We start from the raw sequence: 20,383 nt of genomic DNA, 5'->3' as shown, positions 1-20,383 counted from the left end.
GGTGACTCACAGCTGCCTATAGCTGCTTCAACTCCAAGGGGATTTGCTGCCTTTGGCCTCATAGACAAGCACCTGCACTCACCTGCCTGCTCCTTCCCACATACACATAATTAAAAATAAAAATAAATCTTAGGAAAGTAATTAACTTAGGCTATTTGTAGAAAAATGACTAGAATTGGAGAATATCATATTTCAGTGAATTAAACCAGTTTCATAAAGACAAATATATGAATTATTTCATTTGTGGGTCCTAGATCTTATACAGATGTATAAAATCATGTGTTTTAATGGCATGAATATAGAAGTAAACTGCCTGGGAGGATGGAGTAGTATAAGGGAGTGTAGAGGCACAAGGGATGGGTAAGTAGGGGAGAATGACTGGGAACATGCTCACACACAATATATGGTTTGCAAAACTAAAAAATAAATATTTTCAATAAAAAACAAATGAAAAAATCTTTAAAGAAGGGAAAAATTAAAAAAAGAAAGAAAAATCTATGCATCACATTTATATACTCTGGTCCAGGAATTCTGGGTTAGGAATCCTCAACTAAAGTAATGATGATAAGTAGTTTATTCTCTTTCAGATTTAATTAGTTCTTTCTCATATTTAAGTTTATTTCCTCTCTTTAGAAGTAAGGAATGGGCACACTGTAATGAGTCAATCACTTTTTTTTTTGTTTAAGAAATGTCAACTTAGAATTCCTGGGCACCAAACCAGATGGAATATACAAAAATCCAAACTGTAACAAGATAACATCTGGGCCCCTCAGGCTGACTCCCCAAGGGGTGCTGTGGGTCACACTCACCATGGTTCTCTGTCTGGGCCATGGGAGGATCACTGATGGGACATGGAGCTTCCTTGCAAGCTTCACCTCTGATCCCAGCAGAAATTCTCTTTTCTCTTCACCTGCTTCCTCTCATTTAAACTATTTTCCAGTTTCATTGCAATTCAGGTCCCATTGCACATGCCCAGTCGAGGCGATCTGCTCTCCGACAAGGTCTGCCTCCCAGGGAAACTCAGGGGTCTGTGCCCAGCCAGTGATTGTCTGGGAAGTCTTAGGATAATAATAGCAGGGAAAGTTTTGGTTACCTTAATTCTAGTTTCCCAAGGGATGTCTCTTTCAATATCAGACTTTGAGACATAAAGTGAGAAGGGAAAACACTCCCTAACTTACCCATCTTTACCCTGGTTCCCATAAGTAACTATTGTAGCATTTGATAATCTCTATGGAAATCTGCATCTACATCCCCAATTAATGATAATAAATATGCTATATGTTATACTAGTATAATCTAATATATAATGAAATAAACATTATCATTTATACAATTTACGATTATATAAACATGTAAGTAATATATTTTTGTATAACAATGTGTAAAATAAATACTGTATTATAGCACAATACATTTATTTGTATGATCATATAATGGATTAAATAGCATTAAATATGTTTCTAAAATATGTTAAATATTTAAATATGTTAAATATGTTGCTAAAAAGTGGGTCATGCTCTGTGTGGTATTTTGTTACTTTTCCAACTCCTTAACCCAGAAATCTTCCTTTGTCAGCGCTGACATTTGTCATTATAGCAGAACCATGATTTGGATGTGACATACATATATCCCTGTTTCCATTTTCCTATTTCTTTCCACTGGAGTCTTTCTTCCAAGAAGTGCCTGATAGCTTGGGCTCTATCTCATTTCTCATTATTCTTTGGTCACATCACAGTATATCTGTACATAGCAAGCCTCTTCATAGTACTTCAAACCTTCAAACGACCCCAGTGTCCTCTAGCAGGAAAATGAAGACGTGTGCCACGGTTTATTGCAACAGTGGATTCCAGGGATGAAGTGCTGGTCAACAGGCTTGCCCTCATGAGGCCGCGCACACTCCCCTGTTTGTTTTTTAAATATTCTACGTTGTTTATCCTAATTCATTAATGTGATGAAAACCCATCCTTTTGGTGCATTTTTATGAAATACTTTCCTGTTTTCATTTTTTTAGCATCTTTAAAATTTTTAACTTTTTCTATGAAATCTATGGCCCATGTTGGATATATTTCTGTATTATATAAGAAAGGTATTGGGCTCAATTTCTTTCCTTGAAGATGAGGCTGTCACAACCCTAATTGTTGAAATGTATTCTTTATTCCCATTCATTATTTAGATGTCTTCATCAAAAAGCAGTTGATCATGTAGGTACAAGATTCTCGACTCAGTGTTTTTCTGTTTGCTTGTCCTATGACCATACCATACAGATTTTGTTATGTGTCTTAAGGATCTCCCTGTCCCTACCAACCCAACCCTGAGATGACAATTCCATGCCACACGTGCCTGTGGTACTTTTTTCACCAAATGTTTTAGATCTCGTAATCTGGTCCTTTTCCAGCAAGGCAAGCACATCCGCACCTGAGCCATCTCCTGAGCCCACCACAGAGTTTTTATTCCTTCTGGAGCTGGGTATATTATAAGCTCTTCCACTCTGGTTTTCTCAAAATATTGTGGGTATTTTATTCCACTAATAAGTGTTATGTTAATTGGCTTTTGAATATTAAAATGAGCTACGTCTCCACGACAGAGCATACTTAGCCCTACTTTGATTTATTTTTGTTCAACTTCCTATCTTGATGAAGTTTCTGCTACTGTGTTAATGAAGAAACTTGAGCTGTCGCTCTTTTTTCCTGTAATTGCTCTAACTTAATAATTTCTTCATCCAGTTTTGGTGTCAGATTCATAATGCCAGCAAAGAAGTTTTGTTTCCTTCTGCCTTCTTTAATAATTCATATAAGGTTGAAAATAACTGGCCATGGAATTTCCTTTGTGGTATTTTGATATCAACTTTAAATTCTGGGATGAATAAGGCGCATCAAAGTGTTCCTGTTTGCTTCTGTCTTTGCTTATATGTGCCGTTCTGCCTTTACTTGTTAATCTGTATTGTCCAATTTATTGACATAAAGTCATTTATATATCCTCTTACTAGCTCTGGAGGGTGGCTAGGATATGGATGGAGATTCCCCTTGCTATAACTAACTTCACTAACCTGGGTTTTCTTTCTTATTCTTCTCCAGTCTTGCTAAGGTTATCCACTTTATTAATCTTTCCAACAACCTCTTTGGACTTAATTTTATCTATTGGCCTGTTTGTAGTTCACAGTTTCTGCTCTCCTTTTTCAGGCTAGGATTTATCAATTTTATTAATCTCTCAAAGAACCAGTCTCTGGGTTTTTAAAATTCCTCTGTAGTTTCTTTTTCCTTTCACTGACTGGTATTCTTTTTCTTACTTGTCTTCTTCTTTATTCTAGAAAGCAATTTTCAATTTTTATTTTAAACTATTACCACAAAAGCCACTCACTTCTCTTTACTACATGTGTTGACAAACTGAAGTTTACTTACATTCCAGTTTCAATATGTTCTAGTTTTCCTCAAAAGTATTATTATGCTTGGATTATTTAGAAGCATGCTTTTTAACTTTTAAATAACTGGGTTATGTACATGTTTTGTTATTTGTTTCTCAAATTCAACTCTTTTGCTGTCATTTGATCTATGATGTCTTTGAAAATTATTATAGCTTGTCATATGGTCCAGTTGTGTCTTCACTAACTCTTTAGAGCAACTGGTATTTCCTAAGCATTAACAGTTTCCACCTGAGAGACTGGAGAGATAACTCACTCCTTTGAGAGGGCTTTTTTTTGTGTTTGTTTGTTTTTTGTTTTTATGAGACAGGGTTTCTCTGTATTGTTTTGGAGGCTGTCAGTCCAGCCTGGCCTCGAACTCACAGAGATCTGCCTGCCTCTGCCTCCCGAGTGCTGGGATTAAAGGCGTGCGCCACCACCGCCAGGCTGAGAGGGCTTTTTACTGAGGGTCTTGGTTTGGATCCCATAACTTACTTATGTACAGAGTCACCTGGACCTCCAGTTCCAAGGAATCCCCTACCCTCTTCTGGCCTTCAGGGGCATTGCAAACACACACACACACACACACACACACACACACACACACACACACACACACAATGTGGGGGAGGAGAGGAGAGAGAAGATAGAGAGGATATACACGTAAATACAAATAAAATCTTTTAAAAAATCTTCAACTAGTAGTGTTTTTTCCTTTCCCATTTTCCCTTTAACTCTTGCTTATGTTTCCTTGTGTATCTGAAAGGGTGATTATTGGGTTTTAGGCACATTTATGATTATTTTCTCTTACAGTTGGTCCTTTTCTCAGCAAGAAATTCCCTTTGAAAGCATCTCTGGCAGTTCCTTTCATCTCAATGCCTATAATGTCTGATATTAAAGTGCCTACTCCAGCTCAGGCTTATTATTTTGTAGGTCTTTTTTTCCCCATTAAACAAATTTCAACCTATGAATCTGTGCTTTATTTAAAGAAAAGTTTAAGCCAATGTATTTTTTATTGAAAGAGCATATGTGTGAATGGCCATCTCATTTTCTATTTTCCACGCAACAAGCTTAGCCTCTTACTAGTGGTACTTAAGCTGTCACCATGCAAAATGATTATGGACATGGACAGATTTAATTTGACTATTTTTGTATCTCTTCCTATTTGTATCTCTTCTGGTTCCTATTTATCTTCATAATCTGTCTTATGCATTATTGATAATTTGTATTATTATATTACATTCATTCTTCTGTTGGGTCCTTAGGCTTTTTTCCTAAGTAGTTCTTGGATACATTACAGTGAGCAACTGATTGCTCTCTAGCATAGAGCTTACTTTAATCATTTACTAAAATACAGTTGTGTAAGTGACATCTTAGTTAACCGTCATACATCGCTGTTCTTCGGAGCACACACCTCTGCTTAAGTATTACATCACACACATTCTCAATGCTTTCATCTCTTCCCTAAAGAGTTGTATGATTTAAGACATCCTGAAGAGAGAATAAACTGCCTTTAAGTACACTTCTCCATGTGATAGCTCTCCTCTCCTTTCCATGCCTTGTGCTATGGAATTCTGTTTCCATCTGGCATCATTCTTCTTCCAGCCTGAACATCCCTCAGATTTTTTTTTGGTTGAAGCCTTGCTCAATAAAAATTCTAAATGCCAATACAATGTTCAATATCTGAAAACTCCTCTATGTCACTTTCATTTTGGTGGATATTTTCTCTGTGTCTAAAATTGCAGGATGATGTTTGTTTCTCCCTTAGTACTTTAAAATATCCTATATTTTATAATGGGGCCTAATGTTCCTGACAGACATTGGCCGTCCATTGTACCTTGGACAGAATAGTCAGTTATTCTCAGGTTACCTTTAGGAGGCTTCTCAGTATCCTTAACCTGTACAAGTTTGATTGTGTAGTTCTCTTCATGTTTTTACTGTTTGTGGTTTGGAACCTGGTAAACTAACTCTCTCTCTGTCTCTCTGTCTCTGTCTCTGTCTCTGTCTGTCTGTCTGTCTGTCTCTTTCTGTGTGTGTGTGTGTGTGTGTGTGTAAATTTAAAGAATTATCCTTTTTTTCTGAGAAAGGGTTTTTCTGTGTAACAGTTCTGACTGTCCTGGAACTCACTCTGTAGACCAGGCTGGCCTTGAATTCACAGAGATTCTCCTGCCTCTGCCTTCCAAGTACTGGGATTAAAGGAATGCACCACCACCACCCACTTACTTCTTGTTCTTTTTTTAAAGAAAAAAATCTTTCTTATTTTTTCTTTCCCCATTGTCTTACTATTCCCTCATGGATTATCAATACTCAGTTCACTGTATTCCAATCCCTTCCCTCTATATCCTTAATAATGGACACATTTTAGTTATTTCTTTCATGGTTGCTAACTGACTCTGCTACAAATTATCAAGCAAGATTATCAATAATTTTTTAAAATTTCAATATGGTATACTCTGTTGGGGAATATTGTTTTAAGGTATGTGACTCTTGTTTATGCTGTATTTGTTTAACTCTGTAGAGCTGTGTTACTGTGCCTGTCTAAAACACCTGATGGTCTAATAAAGAGCTGAACGGTCAATAGCGAGGCAGGAGCAAGGGTAGGTAGAGCTGGAGGGCAGAGAATAAATAGGAGAAATGAGGAAGAAGAAGAGCAACTAGAGAACAAGGAGAGAAGGACACAGCCACCCAGACACACAGCAATCCATGGAGCAAGAGTAGGATTTATAGAAGAGAACGGGAGAAGCCCAGAGACAAAAGGTAAATGGGATAATATAAGATAAGGAAAGCTGGTTAGAAACAAGCCAAGTTAAGGCTGATCACTCATAACTAAGAATAAGCTTCTATATGCGATTTACTTGGGAGCTGGGTGGCAGCCCCCCAAAGATGCCAAGAGTAAAAAGAATAAAACTTTGCACTACAATACTCCATTTCTACCAAGTTTTAGAAATACAGAGAATGTTAGGATAATACATGACAAAAGAGTATGGATTATATCCCCAGATCAAAAGCTGGGTGCTTGGGTTTTTTGTTTGTTTTTTGCTTGCTTTATCTGATCATTTGTTTGTTTTTGCAGACCATAGGTCATACCAGGTATCCTGTCAGGAGAGCTCTCATCCTTTATGGAGAGTAGCGTATTTTAAATTGAATGCCCGCTGTGCTCAGTGGAGTCTCTTGCTTTTGGATAGGATGGATTCCTCTGTCTCCTAAAGCTCTATGACCTCACACTGCACACATTATTGTTTAATGTTTGTTCATGGAGCAGACATGTGTGACCTTGAGGATGATGGCCAAGTCCTTAGCCAAGCACTCTAGAGAATCTCTGCGAGAACTGAATTCTCTCTTCTAGCTAGCTTGCTTTTCTCAAGAACTTGGCGTGCCACGTGGCAGCTGGTTTAGTCTCCTGGGGCTCTAACATCTGGCTCTTTGGTCCAACAGGATGGCCCCTTTCCTGGTCTGTGAGAGAACAAGATCCTTAGGCAAAACATCAGAGCAATCATGAAATACCTGTTGAGTGTATAACCTTTCCCTTCCCTCAGGGATGCTGTCTTGTCCCATAGGTTTTCAACATCTGAACACAGTCGACGCATGTATTATGTCCAGCTTCAGAATTGTTGTAATGCAAAGTCTAGTTACTGATTATACCATTAGAGTGCTAAGTAGAATTTATATACATGATTTGAAAAGTAATTTTGGTTATTGTACCTGATATTCCAATAACTCTCCACTTTTTATGAAGGTTAGGATTCATGTTTTTTTGTCAGTTCTCTAATAGTTTCTATTTCTATATAATCTCTTCCTTATCATATATGTATATACTGTATATTGAAGTTTGCAAGTCACTATTTTATCAGTAGATATGTATGGGTGCATATATTTACATATTTATACACATATACACATATTATATGTCCACATGAGTTCCTAGTTTAAACTTGGAGTTGCATACCAAAAAAAACCATTATAAATTGAGACTCTCCTAAGTTGAAAATGCATTTAGTACATCTAATATAATTAACATAATAACTTAGTTTATAGGAATAAACAGTTACCAATAACATGCATACATAAAAATGCACATTTCTGTGTGTGCATGTGTGTATATCCATGTTTGTATTTGTGTAGGTGTATATGTGTGCAAAGTAGAGTCCATATATGTGTCTGAACCCAGAGACTGATGTGTAGGACATCTTCTTTTATCATTTTGTATTTTATTTACTGAGGCAGAGTCTCTCACAGAAGCCAGAGCTAACTGAATCAGCTATTTAGCTAGCTAGTCTGCTCAGTCGTTTATCTGCTGTCTCTGTCTCCAGAGCACTGGGATTACATGCAGTGGGCTGCCATACTTGTCTTTTATGTGGGTTCTTGAGATCTGGACTCAGGTCTTCATGCTGTACAGCGAGCACTTTACCTCCTGAGCCATCTCCCCAGCCCCCATGACAATACACTTTTCAATGTTTTTCTTTCCTTAAATACCACATCCCTAAGTCCCATATATGCTTGGCGTGCTTAAGTTACATATTGGTTTACTGTTGTGTAAAAGCATTAACACAAAGCTTATTTTGTAATAAATATTGAATATCTTATGCACATAACAGATGGGCATTTTGTTGACATGATGGGATATGAAAAAATGAAGCATGATATCCCACAAGAGCTGATCACACAGCACAGTTTTATAAAATGCTATTGTTTCTTAACATGCCTGTGGGGCTGGCTGGGCATGGAGGCTCACTGCTGCTACCCAGAATGACAAAACACTAGTCTATCAGACACTCTCAGCCTAGGAAAATATCAGAATTGTAAGGCTGGTTCCTACTGAATGTCTGTTTTGTTTGCACAGTTGTATAGTTAGAAAATCAGAAGTTGAATGTCCATCATAATCCAGGGACTTTATAAATGTTTGGTTTTGGAATATGTAGCTATGAAATATACAGGTATATATTTCCTTATTCCATAACCATATATTTTAAATATATTTCTTAAACAACGAATTCCTATAAGTCAATTCAAATAGATCCTAGTCACTCTTTCTGATAGTAAGACTGTGTCAAAGCTTATTTAACTAATTCATTTTTAGAGCAGAGGACTAAGAAATGAAAAGTGTATTATGTTGATAAAATTTAACAATATTTTGCACATATTTTTTGTTTGCTGTGTAAGTTTGTGTCAATTCCCCATGTTCATATCAGATGAGATTTCACTCTCTATTTTCAATTCTCTCCTCTACATTTCGAGAAGGGTAGGGCATACAAATGTCTATCATCATCCACCCATATCTGCAGATTCAGACCTGTGGATGCCACACATTGTGTTTAGGAAATAAGGCTTCATTTACACTGTATATGTACAGAGGTTGTATTCTGTCATTATTCCCCAAAACAACTTCCCATGGGAGCTATTTATATAATGTTGACATTACACATAGTGTTGCAAATACACTATGTGTATATGCAAATGTTATATGTATATACGTGTATAAGGGACTTGACCATCTGTAGATTTTGGTACTCTGTGGGGACCGTAGGGACTAATCCCCTGTGGAGACTAAGGGATGGTGTTGAGCTCCTTCCTTATGATTGTAAATACAGTATCTTTAATGAATCTTTGTCTCACCTGTTAACAATTAATAATCAAGTAAGTGCAACAAAAAATTTAATGGTTAAAATGATTGTAAACATATTTGTATCTTTTAGCCATTGTTTTTCAGCTTTCTGGTTAGAAGGAAGCCCATATTCACTATAATAAGCATGCAGATTAGCAAAAGATTATACAAAACAAAAGTCATAATCCTATGGCCTGGGGATCATGACTCATTAACTGTTAGTCTTTTACTATATACATGTATTATACATGTGGATACACATGCGTTCTCTGCGTCTATGTTACTTTTATTTCATTTTCATGTGATGTGGCTCGAGGAATTTGCTTTAATTAAGTATTCTGCGAAAGTCTTTTAACCGGCTGTATAAAGGTACATCTGTGTGTGTGTGTGTGTGTGTGTGTGTGTGTGTGTGTGTGTGTGTGAGCATTGCCTTAAGTGTTTCCTCATGCTGTACACTTAGGCATGTCTGCTTGGAAACTTAGCAGCAAAGGCCATCCTTTAAGTGGGAAAGCCTGTCGAAGCCCACAGTGCTGCTTCTGCTTAGCCATTGTAACAAGTATACCAAATGGCATTGGACTTGGGAACCTGGAATGCCTCATTTGGATCTCAGACCTGCATGTGTTCCAAATGCATGATGGTCTTGATTTCTAAGTTTCAATTTAGTCAGCCAGCCAGAAAAAAGAAGCATTTACAGAACATTAAAAAAATCTCCATTCCTCTTAAGTCCTGCAGTCCTCCAAAAAAGAGTGTGCCTGTTCCCGACCAGCCCAGCATTTAATCCCAACCTGTCACCAGTTTCTATGAAGTGAGGTTTCTATTACTTCCTAGATCGCTCTAGTCTATCAGAGGTCACCATCTCCAATTTAGCCTAGATGTGGATGGGAAAATACCCTGTGCAGCCCCAGCATCCAAAGAACATTGGTGTCAAATTCAATTACTGCAGAAGGAGACCTTTTTTTTTCCTAAAGGTCTCTGAATCCATTAAAAAAGCGTCTCAGATTCCTAGCACTCCCGCTATGGTGAATGTGTCTCCCACACGGCCCTTCTGACAGCTGTTTTGTAATTTCACTTTGTCAACTACTTTCATGGTCGGAGTTTCATTTGTTGAAAAAATAGCTCAAATGGTAGCAGAGACTGTAACGTCTTTACCATACATCTATGCAGACCTGACTGAGGTAAATACCACAGACACAGAATGACCCACAGTGATTTCAGCTCGCAGACTTTTCGTCTTTCTGTATTTTCAAGCATGTTCATTTTCCCAGTGTAACATGTCAATTCTGAATTGCCGCAGCTACAGCTTCTACTAATTACCTCTGTGTACTACAAAGGAATTAAGTTTCTTAAAGTGTTTTTTCTTTTATTTTGAAACTATTTTGTGTGGAAATTCCTTACATTTTCATGTGCTCAAGTTGCAGAGATTTTTCTTTTTCCTTGATTAAGGGATAAATGAATTCATTCTGCATTGAAGAAAATGGCACAATTCTCATGTATGCATGTGTGTATGTGTGTATGTATGTATGTATGTATATGAGAAAATTGTTTCCACATTTACATTTCCAAGAAACCATCTGGCAGGCAGGAAGCATTAGCAGTGTTTCCTCTTGCTGCACCGAGGCCTTCTACCTTGTTTGGAACATTTAAGAATCAAGAAGTGTAGTTGTGCAGACTCTCCTGAGTTTTACACAACATTGCTTTAATTATTGGGTCAGCCTTGGGTACATTAAGTCACCATTTCAGTCATTAGGAACTATTTCCAGAGTATACACATTACACTGGAGCTTGAGGTCCTCTTTACCCTTTCAGGGCTAGGACACAATGAACAGCAGCTTCCTCCCAGAGGAGCAAAGGCATCTCCTTGGCCTCTGTCTCACGCCTCTGCACACTCAATCAACACAATACTCTGCAGCCCAGTGAAAGCTACTGGTCCTGACCTGCACTTTGCTATACTCTGGACCACTCCATGAGGTGAAGGTACCTCCTTAGATGGCATGGCCTCCAGACAAGACTCCCAGAATCCACGGGAGACTACCAACTTCAGGATTATTTTGGAAAGCAATGTCAGTGTACCTGATGTGCTCTTCGAGAATGGGTGACATCTCATCCTGCACGATATTTGCTTCATGTCTGATTTGCTTTACTTAAAGATTTATTACAAATCATTTGTATGAGTTTAATTGTTTTTCAGTTCTCATGAACGGTCTCATCTTTGCATCTGTATGAGTTATGTCTGGAATGATCAGTCCTGGAAATCAATCCTTGAGAATCAATCCCAAATGGAAGTTCTGTTTGGGACAAGCCACACTGGATGATGTCGGGGCTCACATTAGGATAGGAGAATAACTTCACTTGGGTTGAAAGGGAACACACCTCATGATCATGCTGGAGCATCTGGGAAGCCAGCTCCATCCCCTAGGTACCCATCAGGTGAGCATTCACAGACAGGTGGTTATGTGGCTATAGCTTTCATCTCTCTGGGGGCAGAGGCAGAGAAGTGTGTTTGCTGAGTCTTATGGCAAGTGCATTTTGTTTCAAATCATTCCCACCATGAATGCATGGCATACAGTTTTCCCTGCATCTTTGCTGGAGTCTGGTGTTATTATTCTTTTGTTTTAACTGTTGTTAAAGGTGTGTGGTAATACCCCATTGTAGCCATGGCTTACATCCCTTCATGCTTGGGAAGGCACCTCTCTGAGCTCACTTACCACATCATTCTTTCCAATAGGATCCTTTGCGGGGTGTGAGTGTGAGTGTGTGTGTGTGTGTGTGTGTGTGGTGTGCACGTGTGTGCGAGCATGCGTGTGTGTGCGTGCGTGTTTGTGGTGTGCATTTGTGCATGCGTGTGTGCACCTGTGTGTGCGTGTGTGTGCATGCATTTGTGCGTGTGTGTGCGTGTATGTGTGTGTGTGTGATTTGTCTTTGTATGTATGTAGGCACACATTTGCCATGGCTACATGGAAGTCATGGTCAGTTCTGCAGGGACTCAGTTTTTTCCTGCAACTCAGGTCTTCAGGCTCAGCAGCAAGCTCCTTTACCCACTGAACCATCTTGCCAGCCTTATGAAATTATTGTCCTTCTTTGATAGAGTGTACATTGTAGATACAAGTATTTAGTAATTGTAGTTATTCAACAGTAGTAGATTCTGTAAATGCATTTAACTAGTCCCTGACATGTCTTCAATCCTATTAAACAGTTTTTATAGGGCAAAGGTTTTGATTTTTGATAAATCTGAAGTGATTTTTTTCTCATCTTATGGTGTTTTGTGTAGAAGTCTTAAACTTTTGGTTCCAAATACGTTATCTTTTTTTTTCTAAAAATTTTTATAGTTTTGTATTTAAGTTTATGGTCAACTCAAGTTAATATAATGTAAGTTTGGGACTTGGATGCATTACATTGTTAGGAGAACCAGTCACTTCAGGGCGACTCATTGAACAGACTGTTGTGTCTCCGGTGTGACTGCGGCACCTTTGCTGCCTCCCTTGGCTGTCCCATGTGGTTGGTGACTAGGATTCACATTCTCTCTGTCGATCTCTATGGTTTGACTTTAGCCACTTTCTCAGAGGCTTATTGTTAGTGTATAATGAATATTCAAATTAGATACAGTGAATATTCAAATTGAATGCAGTGATTTATCTGACTTAACTCTTTCAAAGTTTTCACCCTTTCTATATAAAGTTTGGAACATTTTCCTTTCTTTTCTTTCCCTCTCTTTTTCTCCTCCCTCTCCTCTTCCTTTCTTTCTTCCTCCCTTTTACTGTTTATTAATTGTGTATGTGTTCCTGTGTGTGCTTTCATGTAAAGGCCAGAGTCCAGCTTCAGGAAACTTTCTCAATGTTTTTCCCACTTTTTTCTCTTTTGACACAGGGTCATTGATTGGACCGGGAGCTCACCGGTTTACTATACGGACTGATCAGTCCTAAGGATCCTCCTGTCTCTTCTGGCCTGGTGATAGAATTACAGGTGTGTATGTGACAATGCTTCCCATGTAAGCTCTGGGGAGCCAGGTCTTCATGCTTACACGGTGAGTCCTCCACGGTGAATTCTCTCGCAGCACACCCTCCTCTCTCTTTCCTCCTTCTGTACCAGTGGTTCTCAACCCTCCTAAACCTACTACCCTTTCGTACAGCTCCTATTGCGGTGACCACAGCCATAAACGTATTTAGTTTGCTACTTTACAAATGCAGTTTGGCTACTGTTAGGAGTCACAATGTAAATATATGATATAGAGGATATTTGATTATCTGATGTGTGACCCCTGTGAAGCAACTGTTCAACCCTCTAAAGGTGTCGTGACCCACAGGTTGAGAACCTCTGCTCTTCATCATTGCTGAGACTGGAACCCTGAAACTCATGTATATTAGGCAAGTGCTCTAAACCTGAGAAATAAGATTGCTGAGATTTTTATATATCTCACACTAGCGTGTGAACCAGTTGGAAGGAAATTGACACCTGTTTCTCTTGCTGAATTTTCCATGGCACAATTGATGTTTGTTTGTTGGTGTGTTTGGTCCATCTCATCGTAGTTTATAATTTTTCATGTACAGATGCTGTACTTATTTTGTTAATTTTGTGAACCTGTGCATTCTATTTCACCAAGGCCAGGAAGGTCTGTTACATTTTGTGAGGAATGATAAAAGGTATACGTAAAGATTGAAACTATAGGAACTACATTTGCATGGTATAGAGGGGAGACAGGAGAAAGACTACATTTAAAGATAACTATAAAGTTCTGTCTGTTTCTGTGCACTGTGCCACATTAGTGTAAGCTGGTTCAGCACCTTTTACTCTCACTGCCTCACATCTACTCTGTGGCAGAATTGAAGCCCTAGGCTTCTTGTCCTGTATTGTTGAAAAAAATAGCTCATATGTGAGTACTGCATTTATTACTATTTCCCCTACCCCTCCTTCCAGGTCTCCCTCTCTCCCTGAATTTATGACCTATTCTTTACTCTATAATAGTACAAACACATATGTATAGTGTTCATGCACATGTATGTACAACCTACTGAGTTCATTATGTACATGTGTATCTTTGATATTGGACACATATTTATATGATTAATATACACAAAGAAGCAAACAAGTCCACCGGTACACAGATGCATTTAACTTATAATTAACAACACCTTTCTCAAAATAAAAGGTTTAACTGTGTGTGCTGATACCCAATTGTTGGCACTGACGTCACATAACTGATTCTAAAGATAAAGCAGTGGTCCTTGTGACAGCCACGGGAAACAGGAGCTTTAGAGAGAAAGATAACCAAAATGTGCTCTGATCTGAACGTACGTGCTTCCTTAACTCCTATCGCCATCTGAGAATCACTGGAGCAGCTAAGAGGTAGTGGTACCTGTGAGAGGTATATTGTCTCTACCCCTGTGAATGTGTTAGTACAACATTCATGGGGTGAGCTACTCTTTATTGCTTTATTTTTATTGATGCTTCTTAATTCTGCATATTGGGGGGATCAGTAGTTTTGCACATACATATTGCATGCACTGATAAGATCCAACCTCGTCTTTTCAACAGTTCCCACCCCCAAGCACCCCTCCCGACCCCTCGGAATCATACTCTGCTTTCCACATTAACTCCTTTTCTTTCGTCTAGCTTCCACACACAAGCAAGAACATGTTGTATTCTTCTTTCTGTGTCTGACTTATTCCACTTAACAGTGTTCTCTGTTTCCTCTAATGTTGCTGCAAATGACATAATTTCATTCTTCTTTACAGTTGAACAATATCCCCACCATATACCTTTATGTGGTATAAGTTTTAATTCATCCATCCCTTGGTAGGTACCTAGACTGATTAGATTTCTTAACTACCTTGAACACGACTACAGTAAACATCCATGTTCAGTTATCTTTTAAGTGTGCCGATTTCTTTTCCTTTGAAGCGACACCCGGAAGTAGAATTGTTAGATGGAATGACACATCTATTTCCAGTTTTTGAGGCCTCTTCATGCTGTTTTCCATAGCGGCTGTACTAATTTATGTTCCCACCAACAGTGTGTATGAGTTCCTTTCTTCACTCAATCACCAGCTTTTGTCATTTCTTTTCTGTTTTGTAATAGTCATTCTAACTAGGATAAAATGGTATTTCATTGTAGTTTTGCTCTCCATGTCCCTAGTGCCTAAGGATATTGAGCATTTTGTTCCATGGATTTATTGGACATTTCTATTTCTGCTTTTGAGCAATGCCTATTTGCATCATTTGTCTTTTTATTAAATTGGAATAAACTTAGCAAAGGAAGTAAAAGGTCCCATAATGAAATTTACAAAATGCTGATAGAAAGAATTGAAGAAGACCCAAGGAAAGAGAAAGACATCCCCCATGTTCATGGATCCAATGACCTGATACTTGTAAAACAAACAAACAAACAAACCACACTGCCCAAAGTGACATGCAGAGTCAAGGTGAGACCAACCAAAATATTAATGCCTTTCTTAAGATACCTAGATAACAATCCTAACATCTCAGAGAGGCACAAAAGTTTATGAGTAGCAGAGAAATCCTGAGCAAAAGGGACAAAGATGGAGTTATTACAATGGATGATTTCAAGATATATGACAGAGCCACAGTAACCACCATAGTTTGATATTGCCATAAAAACAGGCATGGAAACCAGCAGGAAAGAATAGAAATCCCACAGAGGAGCACACACACTGCGGTCAGTTGAGTCTTGATGAAAGTTCCAAAAACATCCACTGAAATGGACAGCTTCTTTGATATAAATGTGCCTGGGAAAAAATGACTATCAGTATGTGGAGGATTGAAATCTGACCTCTGTCACTCACAGTGTACAAGTGAACCACAATGGGTCAGAGATATAAATTTAAAACCTGAGATTCTGAAATGGCTGGAAGACAACAGAGGGGACAATGGGGCAGGCCACGGATTTCTAGACAGGACTCTAAAGATACAGGAAATAAAAGAAATGATGGCGAATAGTACATTAAACTGAGAGAATTCTTCCCAGCATAGGAGACAGTCAAGAGACAGTCTGAATGCTGGAAGAAAATATTTTTCTGACTGAACCTCACAATGTTAATATGTAGAATAAATAAGGAGTACAAACCACTGAATTAAAAAAATATGAGTAATTGAAAACTGGAAGTAGCTTTCTTATATTGAGCATGGGTGCTTATCCAGAATGGTTCAGATTGACTTGCTTGTTTCTCATTTTTGTCCTCCTGCTATATGAAGATGACCAGCTCACACTGGTACCTCAATATTGCACTTTTCAGTCTTGGAAGCTACATAAATAGACTTCTGTTCCTTGTGGATTATGATGTGTGCTTCTGTGGATTAAGGTTTGTTGTCATCCCGTAGAAGGTGTGGAAAAACCTATGGAAGAAGGAAACCCACGGAGACACTGAGATATCCAAACACTTTTTGTCTAGGCAAGTCATTCTTAATTTATAAGGCCACCCACAAACAATTCCTGACATACTTTGCTCTGGTAAAACTGTTGGAACATGAGCTTTGGTCAGTCCAGAGGGCATCAATCCAGAGCTTAAGGGAAAAAGACTAGTGGTAAATATTAAATTCATTTAACCTTGAAAATAAGGCTAAGTGGAAGTTCTATGTGGCATAAAGGCACTATATACATTTTATATTATCTGAAAAGACAGAAATAATAATGTATCACCCACAGTGGAGAGAGGGGAACAAGATGAGAGGCAATATGAGATCTTATTTTGGTTTGTGTATAGTGGGTGAGAGTTCAAACTTAATCTGACAAATGGAGTAGTAAAAATTTCAGATTAGTTAATAGTTCTCAGATAAATATGCAAAGTATTAACTGCCCTGTTTTATATTAAGTGCTGAAGGACAAGAAAGAGTGTAGGAACATATTATTGCTTCTAGTGGGAAACAATATAATGTCTAAAGCAAAGAGGCAATTAAGGATATTTTATAAAAAAATTCATTCAATAAAAAGTAATTGAGAACAACAAATATCTTTTCAACTATTAGAATAGCAACAATAGCAAGCAAAACAGAGCATATTGTAAAAATTATGTATGTGAATATAACCATAATGTGAGTTATTATTATAGACAAAAGATTATAAGTAAATAAACAATAGATTTAGCTTATCTATTAAAAGACATTTCAGCCATGTGTGGTGATACATGTCTCTAATACCCAGCACTCTGGAGACAGAGGCAAGCATATGTTTGTGAGTTTAAGGCCAGCTTGGTCTACAAAGTGAGTTCTAGGGCAGCCAGGGATACATAGTTGGACCTTGTCTCAAAACTTAAAAAATTAAATAAAAGAAGCTTCAGATTGTATTACCAGTCCCACTTGGCTCTCTATTGCACAGGAAAGAAAGGAACGAAACAACCCAGGAAAGCTTAGAAAAATATGGGGATGCTATGCTAGAAAAATGCAACAAACAAAAATAGAAGCTACAGCATCAAGCTAGACAAGACGGAATTCAAAGCTAAGAGCATTAGTAATGACAGAAATAGATGTTTAGTGTGCCCAGGCTGAAAATCACACCAAGCTCAGTAATTATCTACATGGCAAACTAGAGTGGGAATATTCATGAATGTGAAACCACTCACCAGAAGCCGAGGCTTTGACTAACCTTGTTAAGTACAAGATGTATCAAGAATAAAAAGGAAAAGAAACAAGAAAAATAATAAATATAACTTTACTGTGATATAACAATATAGTCAGTAAGCTTGTGTGGATACTGGCTACACAGCAAATAGCATTCCCCATAAGTATCTATAGATCCTCCACACAGATGAACTGTATAACATGCTCTGTAGGTACCCATAGATCACCCGTACCGATGGACTGTGACTTAATTGTGACATAAAGAAAGTATCACCAAATTCTGGTGCAATAGAAATGGGCCATCAAAACCACCTGAAAACAGAGCCACCAAACTACAATGTCGTATAGGACCAGCCTTGATCACTTGGGAATAAAAACGATGCTTGAGGAATGGAGGGATGTAATGCAACAGTAAAGAATTTAATGGTGATGAAAATGCACCCTGGGATTTGGGAGTCTAAATAAATCACTGATAAGAAAAAGAACTGTAGTGTGAAATTCTTCTATCAACTTTAGAAACATGATGTGATGTAACAAAACTCATTAACTAGATGGGTAAAAAGAACAGTAAGAAGATGTAGTTAATATAGATAAAACCATAAATCTAGAGACTAGTATACAAAAACAGAATGTAGTATTTATCACCTCCATGTTGTAAGGAGGAATACTGGGCATCAACACAAGGGTATGGAACTTGTTGAAGGAATGTTGAGAGATGGGGTCCAGCACAAGATCAGGGAGTTCATTGGGTAAACGGTGCCCATCACTGAAGGAGATCACACAGGTATGTGGTGTTCAGGAGTCATCTCTGGATACCAGAGGAAGGAGACTGTCAGCTGTACAAGGGAAACATGCAGGACTGTTAAGATACTAAAATAGTGACTGTTTTGCCGCACATCGATGAGGTTGGGAAGGCCCTGGTGTTAATCTGGGGTCTGTATAATGTTGTGGAAAACTACAAGAAATGTTAATAAAACACAGGCAGAAACCATAGGTGTTTTTTTTTTGTTTTTGTTTTTTTGCATCTAGGCAGAGAAATGCGAAAGATTCTATTGTCAAGAGGTCCTTATCACCAGGGCCATCACTAGAAAGTGATACAGGAATGAGATGAAGGAAACCAGCTGCTTAAGTGACAAGGTTTACAGTGACGGCCAATACTTGCAATCTATGCTGTGCCTACTACCAAGTGGACTTGTGCCCCAGAGGGGACAACAGGTCCCCACCACCCTTGCTTGGCCATACTGGCTCACATGGGAGAGGGAGGGATGCTGGCCTATGTTTCTGTCCTCTTGGAGACGAAGGCCTGAGGTTTCCTTGACATTGTGTTTGTGACAGCAGGAAGAATTGTGCTGTGCAATCCATAGATGACCTGCCGTCCTGTAGACATCTCTACCTTAGGCAGATAGGGATCTGGGGAGGAAGTGTTGTTCCCAGATCGACAGGTTTGCTGCTTTTAGAAATTAGTCATTTCCCTCACACAGTAGGAACACAACTTATCAAGAGACTCAGAATGCACCTGAAGTTTATTTTTACATTTATGACTTTGAGAAGAGTTTTAGCAGATTTTATATGAATTTAGTGTTATTTTTTATTTTTATGTATTTAAAAGCTTTCCTAAGGCCTGAAAGTTGAAAAAACATTGTACAGTTAGGCTGGCATGTCTTTCAAGAGGTCTTGTCAAAACAGAAATCATCAAGTCCAAAAGAAAGCAGGGAAAATGCCTACCTGTCTTCCTCCCTGGGCCTCCCTCCTAGAAAGAGCAGTTCTCTTGGGACCACACAGAGTGGAGTCATTATGTGGCCATGAGGCACTATGTCAAGGTGTTTAGCGGTTGTGATTGATATTAGCAGGGAAAACACACCTGTCTTACGCAGTCTCTGCTTTGGGCTCTCTGAGTAAGACTGATTATTGCCACGTATTCTCCGGGGGAGCAGGCAGAGAGCTTGAACTGCAGAATATTGGGGGCAGAGGCCGATAGTGTTGAAGCAAGAAGGAATCTGAAGAGGGGGCTCTGGCAGGCAGGTTTGCCTTTGAGAGAAAAACGAAGAACTAGTTTGCACCATTTTGCATTCTGTTTGTCAGGTTGCTGACATGGTAATAAAATATCTGAGGTAATCAAATTATACAAAGGGAAACTTGTTTTGCTCACTGTTTTGGAGGCTTCGGTCCCTGGCCAATTGGCCTCGTTGCCTTGATCACGCAGTTCTGCAGTCCATCCCAGCAGAAGGGCACCACAGAGGAATCCTATTCACTTCCTGATTGAGTGTGTAAAGAGAAAAGGAGATACAATCCAGTTGTCTACCTCGGGGGCACTCCTTCAACGGCAAAAACCTCCTACCGGATGTCAGTCATCCATCTGTGCCACTGACTGGGGACCAAACCTTCAACACATCCAGTATAGACACTGTATGCTTGTTGACTGACTCACAGAACAGTTTGCTCCATAGAAATGGTCCGTCACTGTAGAAGACCAGACCTGCAACCTCCAGGACACTGCATACCCTTCCACCATTCACATTTACCATATGAGAAATCTTGACTCTGAACTAAAACAGGTATTTATTGAGAGAGGATATTCCACGAGGCTGGTCCACAGCAACCACTGGACTCTGTGTTCCATTTCACTTCCTGGTGCCCAGACACTGGAGGCAGGAATCCATTCTATACCGCCTTCCTTCTCCATCAGTCTGGGCTGTCACTCTGGATTACAGAGAACGGGGTGACAGGGAGTTGATCTGAAAAAATCTGTAGTCCATCCCGCTGGAGTCCACTTTCCCACATGCAAAGCTGTCTCTCCAGACTCCTGCTGCTGGGGCT

At 38.9% G+C, this 20,383-nt stretch overlaps 1 long non-coding RNA gene across 2 annotated transcripts in view; it reads left to right on the top strand.

The window, feature by feature from the left end:
• LOC121132904 overlaps positions 1-13,266 on the top strand; it is a 206,793-nt gene extending 193,527 nt beyond the window's left edge. For both annotated transcript variants that reach the window (XR_005869608.1, XR_005869607.1), the window contains exon 3: positions 12,864-13,266. This is a non-coding gene — a long non-coding RNA (uncharacterized LOC121132904). The remainder of the gene's footprint in view (positions 1-12,863) is intronic.
• Positions 13,267-20,383: the final 7,117 nt, after the last annotated feature.

Source organism: Mesocricetus auratus, unplaced genomic scaffold, assembly GCF_017639785.1.
Source record: "Mesocricetus auratus isolate SY011 unplaced genomic scaffold, BCM_Maur_2.0 Super-Scaffold_100018, whole genome shotgun sequence".
Lineage (NCBI taxonomy): Eukaryota > Metazoa > Chordata > Mammalia > Rodentia > Cricetidae > Mesocricetus > Mesocricetus auratus.
This window is presented reverse-complemented; position numbering and strand designations above follow the sequence as displayed.